General features: G+C 39.5%; 2 protein-coding genes across 5 annotated transcripts in view; one reads left to right on the top strand and one right to left on the bottom strand.

Moving 5' to 3' along the window:
* The window catches only part of LOC101160633 (MSL complex subunit 3), a 205,771-nt gene that overhangs the window by 153,470 nt on the left and 32,721 nt on the right, over window positions 1-19,580 (top strand). The window lies entirely within an intron of this gene.
* Window positions 1-19,580, bottom strand: part of LOC101160392 (rho GTPase-activating protein 6) — a 98,894-nt gene that overhangs the window by 59,277 nt on the left and 20,037 nt on the right. The gene's annotated exons all lie outside the window — the stretch shown is intronic.

Genomic DNA, 19,580 nt, shown 5'->3' with positions numbered 1-19,580 from the left:
TCATAACACACAGGTGCAAAAAGAAAGAAGTGGAGGTGGCGAATGAAATAGGTGTCTGCAGAAACAGGGCACGCATAAACAAACTCACAGCAGACACTGCACGAATCAGCGTTTCGGAGGATGACTTCAGCAGCGGGGAATGCGCTCATGTGCCAGGGTGTTGAAGATGAAGCTAAAAGACATGTGGTAACTCAGTCGCCTCAATTGAGCGGTGTAGAGTAAAAAAAACACAACTACAGTCAACTAACCAGTTTTGTCTTGCTTGGGGGGGATCTGATCACACTCAAAACTCTCAGGATGACCCTCGGTTAGCTTCAAATGTGCAGCGTTTGAGAGGAACCGATCCCTCAACGAGCCTTAAATGCAGAACACACACACTCGGGCTCGCACAGAGTGATGACTGCATGCGTCTGGATTCAATCTGGACGCTTCTATCAACAAGCCGACCCACTTGTTCTAAATCTCTAAACTCAGTCTCAAAGGCCAGAGCAAGGAGAGAAAAAGAGAGCGGAGCACTCTTGGAAGAAACAAAAATCCACATTACTCCCTGTGATACCTTACCACCGTGAGGCATGACAGGTTAAAACGTAATTACAACACATATTGAACTGTTTGCATTTAAAACTAACATTTTCTGAGGATTCGGGATGACAACATTTTCAGTTTAAGACCAAAACATAGGCTACACCTTTGAACACGTGAAGAATGTGAATCGTTGCATCTTTATACTCGTATGTTTATATTGATAGGGTCAAATAGGTATTGTGCTAAATCTAATAAAGACCACCAGGCTTAGTATAAGCCAACTGAAAGGTTTTTCTTCATTGTTGTTATTTTGTTGTTGTTTTGAAATACACAAATCATATATCGAACCCAAAAATTGAGGTTAGAACCAAACTGTGGGGAAAGTAAATGGGTTTGTATTGAGAAGCCCTCTTCAAGTCCAAACAGCTAAGCTCATACCTGTGAACTTCACGATTCGACAACAGTTTGTTGAAGATCACTACACCCAACAAAAGAATGCTTTGGCCTTAGGCACTGTTGAGCAGTTTACTTATGCTACATAATAGCATTTGACTCGGATGCCATTTATTATCCTGGAAATATATTCGAAAGAATATGGACCTTTTTTTATTTCACAGCATTTTCTAGATTTTTTAGAAGATTTTTTCACAAGCAACGTGAAAGGAGAAATTGAGCGACCTTTAAGAGCTTCTAGGGTTTTGAATTTATTTGTGTTTGTGCTTTTAGTGACCTATATAAGCATTTTTATGCAACAAGTCTCAACCTTTTCCTCATTAGTGGTGCTTTATTCACCATTTATATACACAGTCTCCATCAAGGCAGACTAGTTTCAGGTTTGCCAATTTCACAAACCCAGTTTTACATTTAGTCTATTATTATATTGGGTTAGTCATCAGTTAGACACAGCTTTAGGGCATTTACAGTGGGAAAAAAAATAACTTCCATAACAGCCTTTAGTGTCAACATTTATATTTTAACCAGCAAGTAAAAACCAAATAGCTTAAATCCAGTAAGACAGAGACAGTGGTCTCTGTCTTACGTTTGGTCATTACTGATAAAGGAGAAAAAGCATTGAAGCAGGTGGAGCTATTCAACTATTTGAGATCCATGATCAACTCAAAAGGAGGTTGTAAAGCAGATATAGAAGCCAAAGTAAAGGCAGCATAGAAAAATAGTAGGATTTAACTGGTGTGCTGTGTGGTAGACGAGATGGTCAGACCTGTTCTTGGAAAAGAAGATGAGTACACCAAACCCATTATGGAGGCAGAGTAGTTGAGGTCGGCAAAAGAAAAGATGGAAAGATGCTTTGCAGCAAGATCTGAACGGCCCTTCAACTCACTCACTTCCACACCCTCAACCTAATATTACAGGTGCCACGAAAAATGGCCAACAATATTGGCCAACAGTTTTGAGCCAAATGCCAGCTCGGACTGGGAAAACCAAGTCATGCATGAATCTATTTGTCTGCAACTGGATCCACGATAATGGAGCAAAGCAGGAAGCTTGTGACCCGACACCATTTTTTTGTCCGCTCCAGATTTAAAACGATGTGAAATAAGATATACCCAGAATTATCTTTACTTATATATGTCCTCCATCATCAAAAAATGGCACAAGAACCCATTAAAATACCAAAACACGTTTGTTTGTTGGAGTAGGTCTATAAGTGTTACATCAGAAATCAGGTGTTAATCTGTCAATTTGCTTTGTTTTTAGATTGAGGAAAACCCAATCAAATGTAAAGAAGGAAAGACATTCTAATCTTCAACTTCAGCTTATATGTTGTTTTGTCAAGACAGTGCAAATCATGTCAAAACCCTTCTGGTTGACATCAACTACTAGCAGACAGTTTCCAACTTTGTCAGAACATCTTCAAGGTTTAGTTTGCCAAATTTACCAGATACAAATAATAGTAAAGTAATAAACAAATAATAAAGTTTGTTGTGTGCTAGACCGATCTGAACTCCAGAACAACCATTACATTTGAAGAAGTGATCAACACACTGCTAAAAGGACCTTTTATTCTTTTACCGTGTGCCAAAACAAATCGTAGGTCATTGGTGTTCGGTTCGGATGATCAAAGCACACTGAGGGCTGACAAGTTCAACTAATGTAAATAGTTTACATTTATAAGATGCTTTCAGCCTTAGATCCATTTATAGTCTTTTTAGTCTCATCTTACTTTATTCTTTTATATCATTAAAATAAACTCTTCTGATCCTTATCTTTGGTATTGGTAATGTGGGGCTAGTGGACTCATGTCTGCAAATGTTTTTGATCAAACTACGTTTAGACATAAACTTTACGCTCTTGGGCAGAAATCCTTTCCTGTTGTGAAGCTACGTTCACACCGGCAACTCGGATTCAAGCAACAACTTTCAATGAAGTCTGTCAAAGCGCATGAATGCTTGTTTTGGGCATCTGCGTACAAAACTCTCGCATTCACACATCGCTGCGCAAATTTCTAAGGCAGTTTACGTGTTAAACGTGAGTCCACTGAACACGCTTTGAACTAAAACCAGGTTGAACTTTGACCAGTCATGGACTTGGATTTGGTAGTGAAGTAAAGGCGGCGTCCTTTTTAATTTAATGAGGTGCCAACCATCAGGAAATGATTCATTAAAGAGGAATTGATAATTGCGGTTTATCCCAGTACAAAATTACATGACCCTTCCAAATAGAGCTGTAAAAGAAAACGTCTGGAGGCAGATTCAGGAGATTTACACCACTTTGGCATTGTGCACAAAACCTCTTCCATCTGTAGGTGGTAGACATGCGCTAGTATCGGGTAGCCACAGTCCAGTGAGAACACCATGGGTTAAATGAGGGTTCAAGAGGCGTTACATTCCCGGTGTGAACGTAGATCCAGACATACAGAAAAAAGCTAAATATTAGTCGTTCCTACAGTACATTCCAGTTCAGACAATAACTTTCGGAGACCATCATCTGGTGCGTCACGTAGCTCTGTCTTACAAACTAGTTGAAGGGTATTTCTCCGTCTGCAAATCAATGTAATTCAAAAAACACTAAACCAGGTTGTGGACAAGATTTTCACTGGCATCCACGAAAATGAGATGATCTCAAGTTGCTGTTGCTCTTCCCTCACAATGGCCCTTGCTTCAGCTAATACTGTACACAGATCTGCTGACCCAAGCTTCCATCATATCTCTCTGTCCATCTTTCTGCTGCTTTGTGTTGTTTTGTAAAGATATTTCCAACCATCTTTTGTTCCTGGGAATTTATACATTTTGCTGACTCAATTTTATACATTTTGCTGACTCAATTTTCCACTTGGGGGTCAGATGTCCTTAAGATAAAAGAAGTTTAAGTGGCGGGGTCACAGTAACCTCTAAGGGAGTTGAGACTGTGGGTACGCCACAGTAAAGATTTTCTTTTCCAGTCTAAATATTTTCACAAAAAAATGGAAAAAGTAAAAAGTATTTGGCAAATTCTTGGAAGGAAATAACTCTACCACTGCAGATACATGATAAAACTACCAAGTCCATGGCTAAATTATCAAAAAAAAAAAAATCTTATAAAAGTTGAATCATGCTAAAGATGCAAAATATAAGCTAATATCCTCAGTGCCTAATTGGTTAAAAAACATGATATACGTTGCTATAAAAGCTATTTATTAGTCAATTTAATAGAGTAAAATGTTGTATTTTGTGTGGAAAAGTTTGATTTTATACAGTGAAATGTCTATTTTGTTTATACCACAGGTTTTTTGCATGAAAATATCAAAAGCTCAGCAACAGTTTTGTGCTCTGTGTAGCACCTCAGCCAGTACTTAATTAACAAAGACCTTGAAATTGTTGCCAAACTTGTAATGCTTGAATTCACTATTTACTCATAAGTTACGTCTTTCCAGCCAATGTCATTTAAAAAAAAACAGAGAATGTTTAAGGTTGAAGGTGGAGGACCTCAGCATTCTTGAACAGACATATCAATGAAGTGGTCAAATATCATCAACAATTTATTGAGAAGCAGAGAGTAGAAAAACTGGCGGTTCATGATGTCTCCTTTCCTTTTGACTGGTCTCTGGATTCTAATTTGGCAGTCGTCTATCTACACAAATGACTCCCTCTAGACCACAGACAGGGTTTCAGGCACAGATACTAACATTTCATGGCTTTGTGGTCAGGAAACAAATGTTAGCCAAAGGCCTGACAATGATAGTAATCATTCAACAATGAGGTGTGGATCGTGGCACATCAAATTAGTCAGAGATTTCCCTGAAACTGTTTTGGTTCTCTTTTGTTTCAGTTCCCTCCTTGTGTCAAAGTGTCTTTGGACAAGAAATTGAACCTTGGGGATTTTAGATAGGTGCCAGTGCCAAAATTCATTTTCCTTATTATTAGCAAAGAAAACTCTCTAATTTCAGCTGCCTAGAATCGTGTCTGTATCCTAGTGGGTGATATGCAACACCGTACAGTAATGTTGCGTAAATCAGTTGATTCTGTTGCAGAGAAAAGTGAAAACTCGATATGCAAAGCCGAAAAAGCCATTTCCATTATAAAATGGACTTATTTAGCCAGATCGAACTGTCCCATTTTTGGGCCCCTGTTGGTTGTGGCTACAAAGCAAAATGAAAAAGACCGGTTAGGGCGGAGCTACTGTAGTTGCACGATAAAACCAGTTGATTGGGGGAAGGTCATTACAACAAAACAAAGCGCCAAACCAGCGCCAGCGTATTTTTTTTGGCACCTGTATGCTTTGTACCAACGAAGTACTAAAAGCCAAGCAGAAAAAGATGAGCTGCTGGATGACCTCCGTTGTTGCTGAAAGCTTCGCTGTAGCTGTAGTCGCATTAATATGACACAAAGCTATGCAATTGGTCTACACCCCGCATGGACTCTGACGGTCCCACTATAAGTGGAAACACTAGACTGAATTGCCTGGGCCATCGTGAACCATACTGGACCGTACTGATCAGTGGAAACGAGACTTTGGTGCGCTCGCTCAGTGATGTGATGCACGCTCTTCAACGTGCTAAATGCAAAATATTGCCCATGGTATCAACCCAAGACTGTTGTTACACACTAGAGCATGTTCACCAACTACAGTTGGTGCAAAATGTTGAAGTGGTGCAAATCTCACGACTCTTGCTCCAGGTTTTTTTTTTTTTCTTCACAGCTCTATTCCGATATATGAAAGACTTGGTGTTGTTTAAATTCCAACCGGGCACAAACCGCAATTACTCATTTTCTCTCCCCGTTTTCAAACGGATGGCACTTCCATGAATTAAAAAGGACGCCATCTTTACTACTTTACATCTTTACTGGCTACTAAATCCGAGTCCCTGATTGGTCAAAGTTCAACCTGGTTTAACTTGTAACACACGTTCAACGGCAACGCGTTTTGCTTGTAGAAACCAAAAATGGTCATAGAAACTTGCCGAGCTACACATGTGCGCAGAGTTATGAACGCAGAAGCCTGACATGTGCATGTACGCACGTTTACATAGACTTCTCGTTTGGAAGTGGCGGTTTGAACGCTGTTTGGAGAGGGTGGTGTGAATATAGTCTTAGGGATAGCAGTCACTCAGAGAACATGTATCATTTATTTTGCTGAATCATGCCAAATTGCTTTAAAAGAAAACCTTAAAACTCTCAAGTCAAATGATAGATAACCAAAATAAAGTTGTTTATGACTCAACACAACATTTTTCTGACCTTTTACATTAAAAAAACAACTCACAATCTTTTCCTTTCTTTAATTACCACATTTTTAATGGCTTTTTTTAGTTACTTCCACCATTTATAGAACGTTATTGCCAGAAAGCAATCTAGAAATGCACATTACCCGTGGAGGGTTTAATCAGACAGCCACCTTAATGTCTTTAAATAATTCATGGATGTAATTAGTGATGCCAAAGAAACCCCCCGCCTGCTCATTAAGAGCAACTTCATCTTCATCTGGATAATAAAGACTGTTCTTCAGCTGCGGCGTCTTCACCTTGATGGGCACGTACACACTCTGCCCTCCACCTCCCACGCTTCCTTAACGTTTTTCTGCCTCAACAGTTGCCATGGCATCTCAGCTCACCCACTGCGCCGGACAGCACAATGACAAGGACATGTGTATTTCCATGATAGTACACTTATGTATGCGTTAGCATGGCCACATGTCCGCATGTAATCCCATTTACTAAGGTTTGTTTAAACCCAACTGTCACTCTCGTCTATCTCGTCCAGTTAAATGTAAAAAAATAAATAAATAAATCAAGGTCTGTCTGTCCGTTTGAACAAATACATGCAAGATTTCAACCACTTAAAGGCAAGTATTTTAGGAGCAAAACTGGAAAACACCATGGGAAAATAATTGCTGCCATTTCTGCATTTTTGTGCCCTGTGATGCATTTGCTTGAAGCATGAAAGCAGAAAATAGCCTGTCCTTGTTGCCATAGCACTGCGGTAAAAGCGTCTGGGTCATTATGGGAAAGACGGAGGAACAATGTGAGATCATCAGGCTCACATGGCTCAGTCCTCAGGATTGTTTGGGGTCTGAAGTGTTTCTTGAAAACATTCTATTCCAAATGGAAGTTAAGACACGAGTCAACAGTTTCCAGAGTAGTCAGAGTCTTAAAACACAAATGCAGACAGTTGCTTTATGATCTTAAGGCAAAGTTTAAAAGAAATGTGCAAGAAACCAAATTTTTCACTCTACAGTTGGTTATACTTCTAAATATAACATTAATTCAAAACTATTTGGCAAGAATTCTTCTTGGAAATTCCTATGGCCTCAGTCACAAGTCCTCTTAGGGATGGATACGGGCAAACATTGGGCAAGACTGGGCTGGGTACGCAGGTGGCCCTTACAAAATATCAAGGATGTAAACCAATTGGTGACCCCATTGAGAGAAACGTTTCACACACATATTTCTTTACAGGCATACTGTGAGCAACAGGGTGTAAATGGACACTTGTACAACACGCAAGGGCAAGTAAGGCATGTCAAACAGATCTTTTATTATTTCTGTCCCTCCCAAAACCTCCACAAGAAGTCCATAACTGTTAGAAATTAGGAAATTAGGCAGAGCGTAGAATCACTTAAGTGATACGTAATGTCCTACGGTCTCTTGCGTTTCATTTGCACATCCCGTGCGTGCAGCATTTGTGCTTCGTCAGGAAGCTACCAGTACTCAGTCGTTGTTAACAATTAGTGTGGTATGAGGGCATTGTACAACTGTATCCTCTGTATGTCGTAATTGGGTGCAGCTTACATTGTCTTGCATTATCCTTACAAATACTTCTACTTTTTTACTTGAATATGAGACAACGAAAGATTTGGTGTCTAATTTTGAAAGCAGAAGCCCGAAAGATGCATTTACATAGACTCTTCATTGGAAGTGGTCTCTTGAATGGGTGTTGCTAAAGGGGGTGTGAGAATAGGATTAGATTCGCTAAATGAAGTGAGGTGTGTGTGAGGATACAAAATATGGTGTAAACCAAACAGCCCAGTGTCAAAAGCCCTGAAATAAAGCACAAACTTACAAGGTACTCATAAATACTGCACTTCTATTCTGATTTGTTGCACAGAAATGCTAAATAATAAGTTTGGAGAGAACATAGTGAGGTGCGTATTAAAAGAACATGGCTATTGTAAAGTCATCCCTTTGTTTTTGGTCCTCCTGCTTACTTAAGATAAATTCATTGGTGCCCTGTCTACAGTTTTATCTTAAACGCACGGATATGACAGTGGCAGTTCATAAAGGTCTAGAAATGTTACAAAGATATATCACACATGTGCAGCTAGGTTATGCTCAGGTTCTTAGTTCGGTTCAATACTTTAAAATTGGGATAATTCCCAGTCCTTACGACCAATGCCATAGTTTCAAACGTTCTGACTTCAAATGAAGCGATGCAAACGCCATATATTTGTGCCTCAATCAATATCCAAATGATGACCGCGTCAAGTGCCTGAATCCAACCCGAGTGGAAACCCAAGCAGACAAAAGAAAGCTTGTGTAGACAGCCGGGACCTGAATGGCTTCAACTGCCTGCATTGTTCTGCTTGATATCCATGATAATGAACTATAGGTGGCATATATTCAGCATGCAAATCGGCTTTCAAATCACAGGTGTCAGTCTTTTATGCTACTATAGAAGACGCTGTTGGTTTTAGAAAAGAAATTTTTGGTTTAAATTTTTTCCCTTTCCTGTCAGTCTCGTTTTTGTTTTTTTGTTTTTTTATTGTTTTCCTTCAGTCCTCATTTGCAGAAGAACAACTAGATATCTTTAATAGATGCCGTGCAAAGACAATCCATTAAATACCTGCAGCCTGTAAAATGTTAGCAGGCAGGGCATAATGGGACTATAACTGAGTAACTGGCACAATAATTCAATGACGTATGCCTGTATGATGCTTTTCTACCTTGATTAAGCCCCAGAGTGCTTTACAATCGCGGTCCTCTCCATCCATGCATAATCGCACACTAATGACGGTTAATCTCCCATAAAAGGCATGGTCTACAGAAACATCTATGCCATGTAAAAGCCGGAAATCCCAAGTCTTCGTTTGTTTATTATTTTCTCTTGCTTTGAGATTACCTTAGCTGCACATGGAATCAAATCATATTGAGGCAAATTTTTTAACCATCCAGTTTCCTTTGTTCTAGTTTTTAATTCTGCTTTCTTTCTTTTTTTCACTCCATAAACTTTTATGTAATTTTTCTCCGTTTTGTATGTGTCTCAATTTTCAGCTTTGTGTATGTAGTATAGGACTGATTCTCTGTGGTTGACCAAATATTATCCTTAAGCATAACTGATAATTGCTTTTTGTTTCTTTTTTGTTTCTTAAACACCGTTAAAACCTGAAGAAACTCACAGTAAAGCAATTATTCGTATGGTTGTATACATAAAAGCAGTATTTGTGTGTTTGGGGCAGCATGTAAGTCAAGTGTGTCAAAGGTTTTGCAAAGTCGGAACGAGCAGCTTCGGTTCTTCTAAGCTATTAGGATAAATATTTATCCTCTAGCATAAACACTGCAGCCATGTAGGAATGCTGAGTTCAACAGCGACAGCTTTCCTTCACTGAAATGATCCATAAAAAGACAAAACTGATCAGTCCGCATTTAAACTGAATCTTTGGAAATTTATGTACCTTCAAAATCTTTGCAATTGTTTTGTTGACATAAAAAAGCTATAGTTGCTATTGTTTTCGGAATTATTCCCAATTAATTATCCTCTACTAAGTCCTTGCATATTTATTAAAAGATAAAGTCAGTCTACTGCACGTAAACATGTCTTCAAAAAGAGATAGAAATACCATGTAACAAGTTTTGAGACAGACTTTTAAAGCCTTTCAGTTTGTCCTTATAAGCTGCGCAAAGGTTCTCCCATTGCATTAAATGGGACTGCAAATAAACACCTTTAAATCACTGTTTTGCTTTTAAAATGACTAAAAAAGTTACCGCTAGCAACACGTATTGGCAGTGTAAAGCAGATTTATGGCCAAAGCTAGCCAATGGCTATTAATAGCTTAGTATAATATAGCCGTTAGTGGGTAAAGCACTTTCGTAAGGAAACGGAAGTTTTGGCTTGAAGCACCCTCTGCTGGTGTATGTCATACCAACCAGAAGTATCACAAACCTTTTCTGGAAAATTACTTTTTAGCTTTATTTTACATATGAATAGCACATAACAGCAGTATATGAATAAGTTTGTAGTTTTACATTAAAGTCAAATTATTTTGTTTAGTTATTGCATTAAGGTTTTTTTGTTTTGTTTATAAAGGTGTACATTCTTACTTTGTGTCCTGACCATCAGTGCTTTTGTTTACGTTTTGATTCAACTATAAGCTTCTTTATTCTTCATTTAGTTTATGCATGATTTAATCCACACCATCTTGCAGCGTACACAGACGGCCATGGTGCAAAGGTAGTGCTGTCGACCTCTGATTGGAAAATTGCAAATTCGCTTCCTGCCTTGCCCGCCCGTGGGTCAAAGTGTCCTTTTGGCAAGACACTGAACCCTACGTCGCCTCTGGTGGTTATGGGTGGTCACCAGTGTTTGGTAGTGGAGCCACCATCAGTGTGGGAATGTGTCTATGAACGGGTGAATTAGACTGTGACTGTAAAGCACTTTGGGCCTTCAAGAAAGTCAGTAAAGCACTATACAAGTATATGCTATTTAGTATTCAACAAACCTTCTCCTTTCGCCTCAACACCAGTTAAAAGTGGAAAGTAACAACAAGGACCTGGCTGCAGACAAGCAGGCACCCAAACATCATTAGCCGCAAACAGAAATTCTACAAGATTTCATAATTGTAGAACCTTTAATTAAAACGTTTTAACGTGAACAAATGGTTCAATGTGCAACATGAGCATAAAACGGGGCAAATACGGTCATCGTTTTATTCCTTTCAAAGAGGTTATTAACAAAAGTGTTTGGATTCATAGAACTTATAGATTTGAAGAACAGCGACTTTTTTAACCTTTAACGTGATCAATGTGGATCAGTGAGTGTATTCTGTCATGGAGAAAAGCGCCTTTGCGCCATTATGCAATACTTTATATGCTTTATAAGTGAGAAGCTGCGGTCATAACAAGTGTGTCTTATCCAGTGTTAAAGTTTTAAAGCTTAAAACTGAAAATAAAAAAGTAAAACGCCAGTTAAACTTGAGTTTTATAACAAACTGTAGCCAGGTCAGTTCACCACTAGTAGCCACAAGGTGAACTGACCGGGCCCCACCAGGTGAACACTACGGTAGTTGGCAAGTGTCTTCCCATTCACTCCAATGAAAATTACTCTGAGACGACATTCAACTGACCTATTTGCCCAATCCCATTTTAGATAGATAACATAATATTTGACTAAAATGGAGACAATAGCAGAGCTGAAAAACTTCTTTAAATATATAGAAACCAGTGGGGGGACATCATCCAGTTCCCCTACCTGAAAAAAATACTAGGTCAGAACTAACAGTGTTATTTAAAAAAAAAGAAGATTTCCATCGTGTCAAGGAATGGATTAGACCCACTCAGATAAACATTGTATTTTGTGTTTCTTAACATGTTGTTGTGGCAATAGATCCATGTACGTCTTGGTTTTTCTCGTCTGAGATGGAATCTGGATCTAAACTGTAGGGCTGGATAGCTCCAATATGAGTCGCCCTTTATGTGTCTCCGCTAATGTTAGCTTGTGGGTGTGAGGGGTGCCATGGCCCTCAGCAACTGAGAGGGAAAGGGTGGACGGAGATGTTCCGCCCCAACGGTCCCACCCACAACTTAGAGGTCAATTTCTAATCAACTACTGCTGCTCTGCAGAAACTATGTCCTAGAAAACAATACTGGATTTTGGCGTAACCCTTGTGCCATCTTAGATGACCCCACCCTTCCATTGTGTTCTCCCTACCATGACAAAGGTGGATAAAGGTGGAAAGATTTCATGTAATCCATGGACACCAGTGAAGATCACAAATCGTTGAAGAAAAAAGGTTCAGCACACTGTCTAGTGGGTCTAGATGACCCAACGTTAAAGTGCCTGGGATAGCACAAGGGTTAAAGCAACATAGTCACAATTCAAAGAGCACTGGGATTGCTTTTACAACAGATCAAAAAATGATAAGCCTTTAAGCGTAAAGCTACCCAACCCTCGGCAACGCGTGTTCAAGCGACCACTTCCAGTGAAAAGTCTATGTGAACACGTATTAATGTGCAATTTCAGGTTTCCACGTTCAAAACTCTCATGTCGCTACATGAGTTTCTACGACCTGTTTCGGTACAATGTACAATGTACAAATTCATTGAACGCACGGCAAAAGTTAAGCCAGGTTGGCCAATCAAGGACTCGGATTTGGTGGTAACGTATGGATGATCCAATTCATGGAAGTGTCAATAATTTGAGAATCGGAGGAGAAATTAATAATTGCGATTTCCAACGTGATTTCTATGACACCAAGTCTTTCATATATCGGAATAGAGCTGTGAAATTAAAAGTATGGAGCAACATATGTAAGATCAGCACCACCAAGCCTTTTCCAAATGTAGGTGGAGGACATGGTATGGGGTTGCAACAGTCCAGTGTGAACGCCGTATGCTAAATGTGCGCTCAATAACGCACTGGTAGCGTTCTCGTAAATGTGCGTAACATGCCCCGTGTGAACGCAGCATCAGGGAAGTCTTTAGTCTTATTTATTTTACTGGAACACAACCTTTGTGTTTTCAATTTGGAATTTCATTTTGTAATTTTGGAAGAAAGCATTCATGCTCTATAGCTTTACAGACCTACTGAAAGTATTTATGATTTTACATCCAATTAAAACATGCTTAACCTTTAAATTTCACTTTTAGTTGATTTTATTGGATTAGTTTTAGTATAGGCTATTTTATGTATTTAATTTCATTTTATGCATCTGATTCTCAATTTTATGTTTTATATACATCTGATGTCTTTAATTTTAGTATCTTATCATGATTTCCGACCCAGTGTTTCTTGTGGGGATCTTTGTTTCCAGGGCTTTCCGGCTTGGTCGGTGGTTGTTGCTGCAGTTGTCGTATTCTTTGTAATTGGGGGCCATGGGTCATATGTTTTAACGGAGGGGAGTGGGAAGGGTGAAGGGTTGGTTGCGTTTTTACTGTAATATTGTGTGTTTTCTGTTTTTAATGTTAAAGCGCTTCGAGCTGCGCAAATGCATGAGAAGCGCTATTTTATAAATAAAGTTTGATTTGATTTGATTTAACTTGTGAGTGATGAAAGCGAAGCTGGTCCAGAACAGGGGGATTCCAGTGGCCTGAATCTATCTGGAAATGGTCATTTTAAGGTGACTTCATCTGGAAACAGTCCTGCTCTCATAACTCATCTGTTGCTATAGCAACTGGAGACAACTAGTCTTCCCCCTCTTGCAGTCTTTTCCTTGTGGAAAAGGCTAATAATATCAACACAGTAAGTGATGCAATATGCTACCAATGACCAGTCTGCTGTCCATTCTGTCTCTGCTACAGGCTGCGTGTAGTTATGGTGCACAAAAGTACACATTATAGACTATCGACAGCCTTGGTATGAATCACAAAAAGCTTGCCTGCACTTGTATTTTCTTGCCATTCTAGCATTAGAATAACCCTGTAGAGCTCCTTTAACCTAATAATGTCTTTACCAAGTTTATTCCGAGTGCCATCCATCATCATTAATTAAAAGAAAACCTGTTACAATTATAGTTTCCTATTATAGTTTTGTTTGTAAACAATTCACAGTGTGTTTAAATATTTACTTTGACTGATTTGGATTTGATCACTGAAATATCAATAGTTAGAAGAAAAGCATAAACTCCAAATGTCTGTCCAAACACACTCCTACGCACTGAAACCCACTGGAAGGTTCAACGTTCTCAGGAGATTTCCAATTTCCCAGACAGTAATGTCATGTGGTTTGACACGAGATTCAGCAGGCAGACTTTCCAGTGTTTGTGTGTGTGTGGGTGTGTGTGTGAGTATGTGTGTTTGGGTGGAGGCGCTAGATGAAGAAGAAGTGGAGGGAGGATGGGAGGTGGGGGTCGATAGATGCATCCCATCTTTTTTTTCTGGCTCTGGAATGTGCAGAACTCCCTCAATGGCTGCACTGGAACTTCCAGTATCTTCTAACATTCTTCTGGAGACACCGATGGCCCCGGGTCTCTGGTTGGGTCATTTGCACCCCGAAGGAATTGACTGGTTTTCCCTTACTTTTTTGAAACAGTCCTCTTGGGCATGTCTTGTTAGGCAAAAAAATAAAAAGTTAAGGTTAATCACTTTTATATCTATTTTATAGCATAGTTATCAAACGTTTCAGAGTATGGGAAGTCAGATAGAACACTAACAAATTTAATGAACGAACTGGAAAAAATTTGGCTGAAGGTTATCGAATTAACAGGGAAAAAAAACAGGAAACACAATAGACGGAGTAAAGCAAATAAAAATGTCACAAATAGGAACTAAAAATAAAAATAGCATATAAGAAAATTAACATGGAACCCGACTAATATTTTTAAAACATTTCCACACGTGTTTTCTTAAAATGATCCCAAAGATTTCAGTGTTACCTTGTACCGTTTAAATGCATCAATAAGTTTACATTTTATAAGGTGGGAAACGACTATGGGGAAGCTGAAGAATCAGACTGTGATCAAAAAAAAAAAAATGACAATTTTGGATTGTGATTATCTCCCATGATTTATTTAATACACAAAAAGGTCCAGCAGGAGTTGTATGTAGACTTTTTTTATATAAATAAAGTTTAAAATGCAGTTTAGCCTCAAATACACAAGGGGTTTATACAAATATACACCTCATGTGTCAGAAGATTCAGAAGATAAGTTAAAGGGAAAAACATAATAATAAAGCACAGAAAGTCATTAAAAACAAAAAGGGGATTGCATAAAATTAGATAAAAATTTGCTAACTTAACTTTATATTCACCAACAGTTGTTTGACCATTTGGAGCTGTGGTGCAGCGGGTTCTGCACTGGTATTGTAAGCAGGTTTGATCATGGCTATGTGTATTTGCTGCACCGGTAATAGTCGGTTGTGAGGGGCTGTAAGCTAGCGCTTAACGTTTTGCTCTCAGTTTTGGGTGACGAGAAGAGGGGACAGGCTTAGTCAACACCAGCGGCCCCGCCCACAACTCAAAGGTTAATTACTAATGAGATACTGACGTTCTGCAGAAATAACGCTGACCAAAAATATAAACGCAGCACTTTTGTTATTGCTCCCATTTTTTATGCTATGAACTCAAAGATGTGAAACATTTTCCACATACATAAAATAACCAGTTCTCTGAAATATTGTTCACAAATCTGTCTAAATCTGTGATAGTGAGCACTTCTCCTTTGCCAAGACAATCCATCCCACCTCGCAGGTGTGCCATATCAAAATGCTGATTAGACAGCATGATTATTGCACAGGTGTGCCTTAGACTGTCCACAAGAAAAGACCACTCTGAAATCTTCAGTTTTGTTTTATTGAGGGGGTCAGGGGACTCAGACAACCAGTCAGTATCTGGTGTGACCACCATTTGCCTCATGAAGTGCGACATATTTCCTTCGCATAGAGTTGATCAGGTTTTTTTAAATTTTTAAATTTTACTTTAAATTTAAATTTACTCTGCTTGTGTTCAAGTCTCTGGATTTCTGAGAAGCTCAGGGACAGGCAGTCTGCTGGTGTACAGAATCAAGACTGAACTAGAAGAAGATGGATTTACGGGCATCTTTAAACTGGGAGAGTCTTTTCAATAATGCTTTCATTCTGAAAATATTCAAATTCAGGATTAAAACAGTTTTTTTTAAATTGATGCATGACAGCAGTCTTTTAATTTAATTTTCATAATTTGGAGTAGGAATTGTGCTATTCAAATTAACTTTCATTGTATTGCCAAATATTATGAAGACAAAAAAAGTATTATTTACGGCTAAACCTGCAGTGTTATCTTTCTGCTTTCTGTTTCTTGTTTCTGCTTCTAAAACCTCCAGAAGTAGCAGGTTAAATGCAGTAACTGACATGTTTCCTGTAAGATCTCTTCACACCTTGAACCTTTTCATTTCTCGATATTTTGCATCCATCGTGGAGAACTTGTGTCGACTTCATCAGCACTTCTCGACGCGTAAACTATCTGCAAACGCTTGCGCTTGAGCAAGATGCTTTCTTTGTTCTGACTTGTGCAGCTGGGGGGGGGCATTAGAAATGTTTACCTCACTTGTGCTGTTTCCAAGGCAACAGACAGAGGAGAGCCTCACAGCCAGAGAGAGGAAGAGTCTGCAGGCCCTTCAGATTAGGAAGTCGTTGGGAAAATGCATCAAACAATGCCAGAACGCAAGATGACGCAACTCCAAACGCTGTTCAGGAAGTGTAACGGGATCCTCGCAAGTTCTAAACATTTGGGTAATCGCTAGCTCCTTGATGACATGACGAAACCCTACATGTGGGCAGAAGGGCTGATGTTTTTCATAACTGTTTTGGAGTACAGATAGTGTACCGGGCACACACTGTGGGGTTTAACCCACCACTGTGATGTAGATCCTCAACCCGACCCTGTAAACAGGGGGACCACATCTAAACATCCATTTTTATGCGGTTATGATTGCCCCACCGTGGCGGCCTTTCGGTGTCTCCAGAGTCCCAGCAAAAAAAGTGGACAGATTTCATAATTTCACAATTTAACACATGGAAAACACACACTCTCTGACTATGACTGCAATAAGTCTTTTCAGGGGTTATTAAATCTCCATTAACACACTGACTCCCTGCCAGCCAGAGCTAATGAAAGCCAGGTGTTATTCCAATTTTTTTTCTTTTTTAAATCTCCCTCTCCTCTTTTCATTTCAGCAGAAATCCTCCTTTCCCACACTTTAGCCTCTTTCAACGTGATAAAACACGATATTATTCCAGATTAAGACCAATTACAAACTTCCCACTGAAAACTCACAGTTCTCAAACTGAATTTGACATTCATTCTCCTTCGTTGGTCTGTAGCCTGGTAGTGAAGAGACTAGAGGAGGATTCAAAGTTCTTAATGAGACCCTCACTGCTTGATTTTAAATCCTACACATAAATAAAGGTTTAAAGAAATTTCTCATCACCAAATTTAATCTATTGCAAATCCTAAACCCCATCTACTCTTGTGGATGGATGCGGGCGAAAAAACCTGTGCAGGGCAGGGTGCTAAGGTAGCTTTCACAAAATATGAAGGTCATTGTGAGCTCATAAAGTGAAAGTGTTCATGTCGACATTTTTTCTGTGGTCAAGCCGTGGGCAACAGGTCGTGGCAAACACTTTTACAACACACAAGGATAAATAAAGGGGAAGTATGTGAGATTCAGGCACATGGTACAGATTTTGTCAATCCTCTGAAGCCCTACGCGCTGTTCGTGGAACGTGGTTGGTGTAAGTAAGCGGCCAGTTTGTGCACCTTACTAACGACTAGAGTGTGTCGTCAGGGCAGTTAGAACACCATATCATTGAACCTGAGCGTGTATTATTTTTGATTTAAAAAAAATACTGTAAAATAACCCCCACCCAAGAAAAAAAACGTTTATTTTGAAAGGTAATCCAGCCTTTTCGGATATCTTCCTCCATATTTGAACGCTCCGTTCTATTCTATTACAATGAAAACAAAAGCTGTACTAATCAACCTTTATTTTTTCTTCTATTTTCAAAACTTTCCCTCCTCTTGCCTCACTGCTGCCTCTTTTTTTCTTCTCTTGCATAGTTTTTGTCCCTTTTTTTCCTCGGTCTGCTTACTTTTCAGTTTCAAAAAAGTAAAGAAATCTGTTTAATTTTATGAAATTCTTCACAGGGTTCAGGAGCATAATTTGTAATTTCACTGCAATGATGGGGTGAAAGAGTTGTGATATAAAAAGATGACCATACATTACTGTGTTCATTCGACTCAACCACCTGCATCCTCTTCTGTTTATTGCAAACAAAACTTTTGTTATAGCTGCTGAACACGTAAAAAGAGGCGTTTTCTTTTTTCCCAGGACAGCTCCTGTTTGTTTGCTGGTGTTTGGGTACGGTAGATCAGTGTTTTTCAACCAGTGTGCCGCAGCACACTAGTGTGCCGTGGGAGATGGTCAGGTGTGCTGTGGGAAACTGCCCTCATTCACTGATCTAAAAACATTTTCCATCTCCAGGATATCAGCTCTTTGTTCATCCAAACAGGCCCTGATAAAACACTGAGTAGTTAGGAATATGAAAGATCGTAAAAGACTCTTTTCTTTGTGTTTATTTGATTCTATTAAAGAAATTTTGAAAAGAATGACGGTACCGTGATTTAGCCGTAGCGTCAGCTGTTTTCAGAAAAGTCCCGCCCCTTTAACTGTCTCCACCAATCATTCTTGGAGGCTTAATCACATGTAATCAGTCTGACCAATCAGAAGTAGTTAAAGTCTTCACTTCCTTGTTCTGGTTCTGTTGATAAAGTCGCTCAGTTCGAACAAAAACACCCGCTAAAGCTCGTCTTTAGCTCGGAGACGCTAGTCTATCTGCGTTTGGCGGCTGTTTGCACTATACCTCCCATGATGCATTGGGTTAAAGTGACAGCGTCTCAGCGCACAATGAGTCTTCCTTTTGATGTCTTGAAACCACAACGAACACACATCAGTTTTTAAATCTTCTAACTTAACTTTTATTACGTCTTTTAGAAAAAACAGCTGCAACTTCCAGCTTTTTCTGCCACAATTATCACAAAAATGCATGTGGGATTGCAGAGGGGCTGTAGATCAATACAGACTATGAGTTTCTCCTTTTTTTAATTATTGGATGCTGGTGTGCCGTGGGATTTTTATCAAGGTTAAAGTGTGCCTTGGCTCAAAAAAGGTTAAAAAAACACTGCAGTAGATATTCCATCATCCGCAAAGATTTGCAAGGATTATTTCAGTAGAAGCAATTATTATCAATAGTTTCTGATGATCCAGAGTGCAGGAAACAGCGTTTGCTCGGTTGGATGTTCTGGGAAGCTTCGCCATCGGAGAGGACAGGATCGCTGCTTGGAAGTGACGCTGTCCTCTCCCTAAACTCGCACAAACATTTTACTGTTGTGTTTGAGCGAGTGAGCCCCATTGGTGACGGGACAAACGGCCATGTGAACGCAAATGTTTACTCAAACAATGTCGGCCCACTTTTACCAGAGGCCTTTATTGGATTTCACAGTAGGTGCGAGTCCTGTCGTGTTTGGGGTGACCGAAGCAGTTTGAGCACGCCGCGTGGACGTTCCGCAACCCACAGCAGGTCCAGTATTTATCTTCTGAATGTGGGGTGGGGGAGAACTATAGAAAAACACAGTGAGAGTGCAGCTGCTATCTGCTGATGAGATGTTGTTTTGGACGAGGACACGAGAAGACAGATGTGTGCAGCTGTAAATGGCTGCAGCCCACCCACATGTTAGTGTGATGAATCACCCGAGTGCATGTGTTTGTGAGCCAAACAAAAATAGTCGGGGAAACCGATGCTGCTCCTCATTACTGAAGGGTTTAACAGAAGCTTACTGCTACCCTCTGGTGGGTAAATACCTGCTGGCATGTAGTATTTTCACCTTCAGTCGCATAAACGCTTTGCTGTAATGGTTCTAAGATTGTCGTTTTGA

Source organism: Oryzias latipes, chromosome 2, assembly GCF_053564925.1.
Source record: "Oryzias latipes strain Hd-rR chromosome 2, Olatipes_Hd-rR_3.1".
NCBI lineage: Eukaryota > Metazoa > Chordata > Actinopteri > Beloniformes > Adrianichthyidae > Oryzias > Oryzias latipes.
This window is presented reverse-complemented; position numbering and strand designations above follow the sequence as displayed.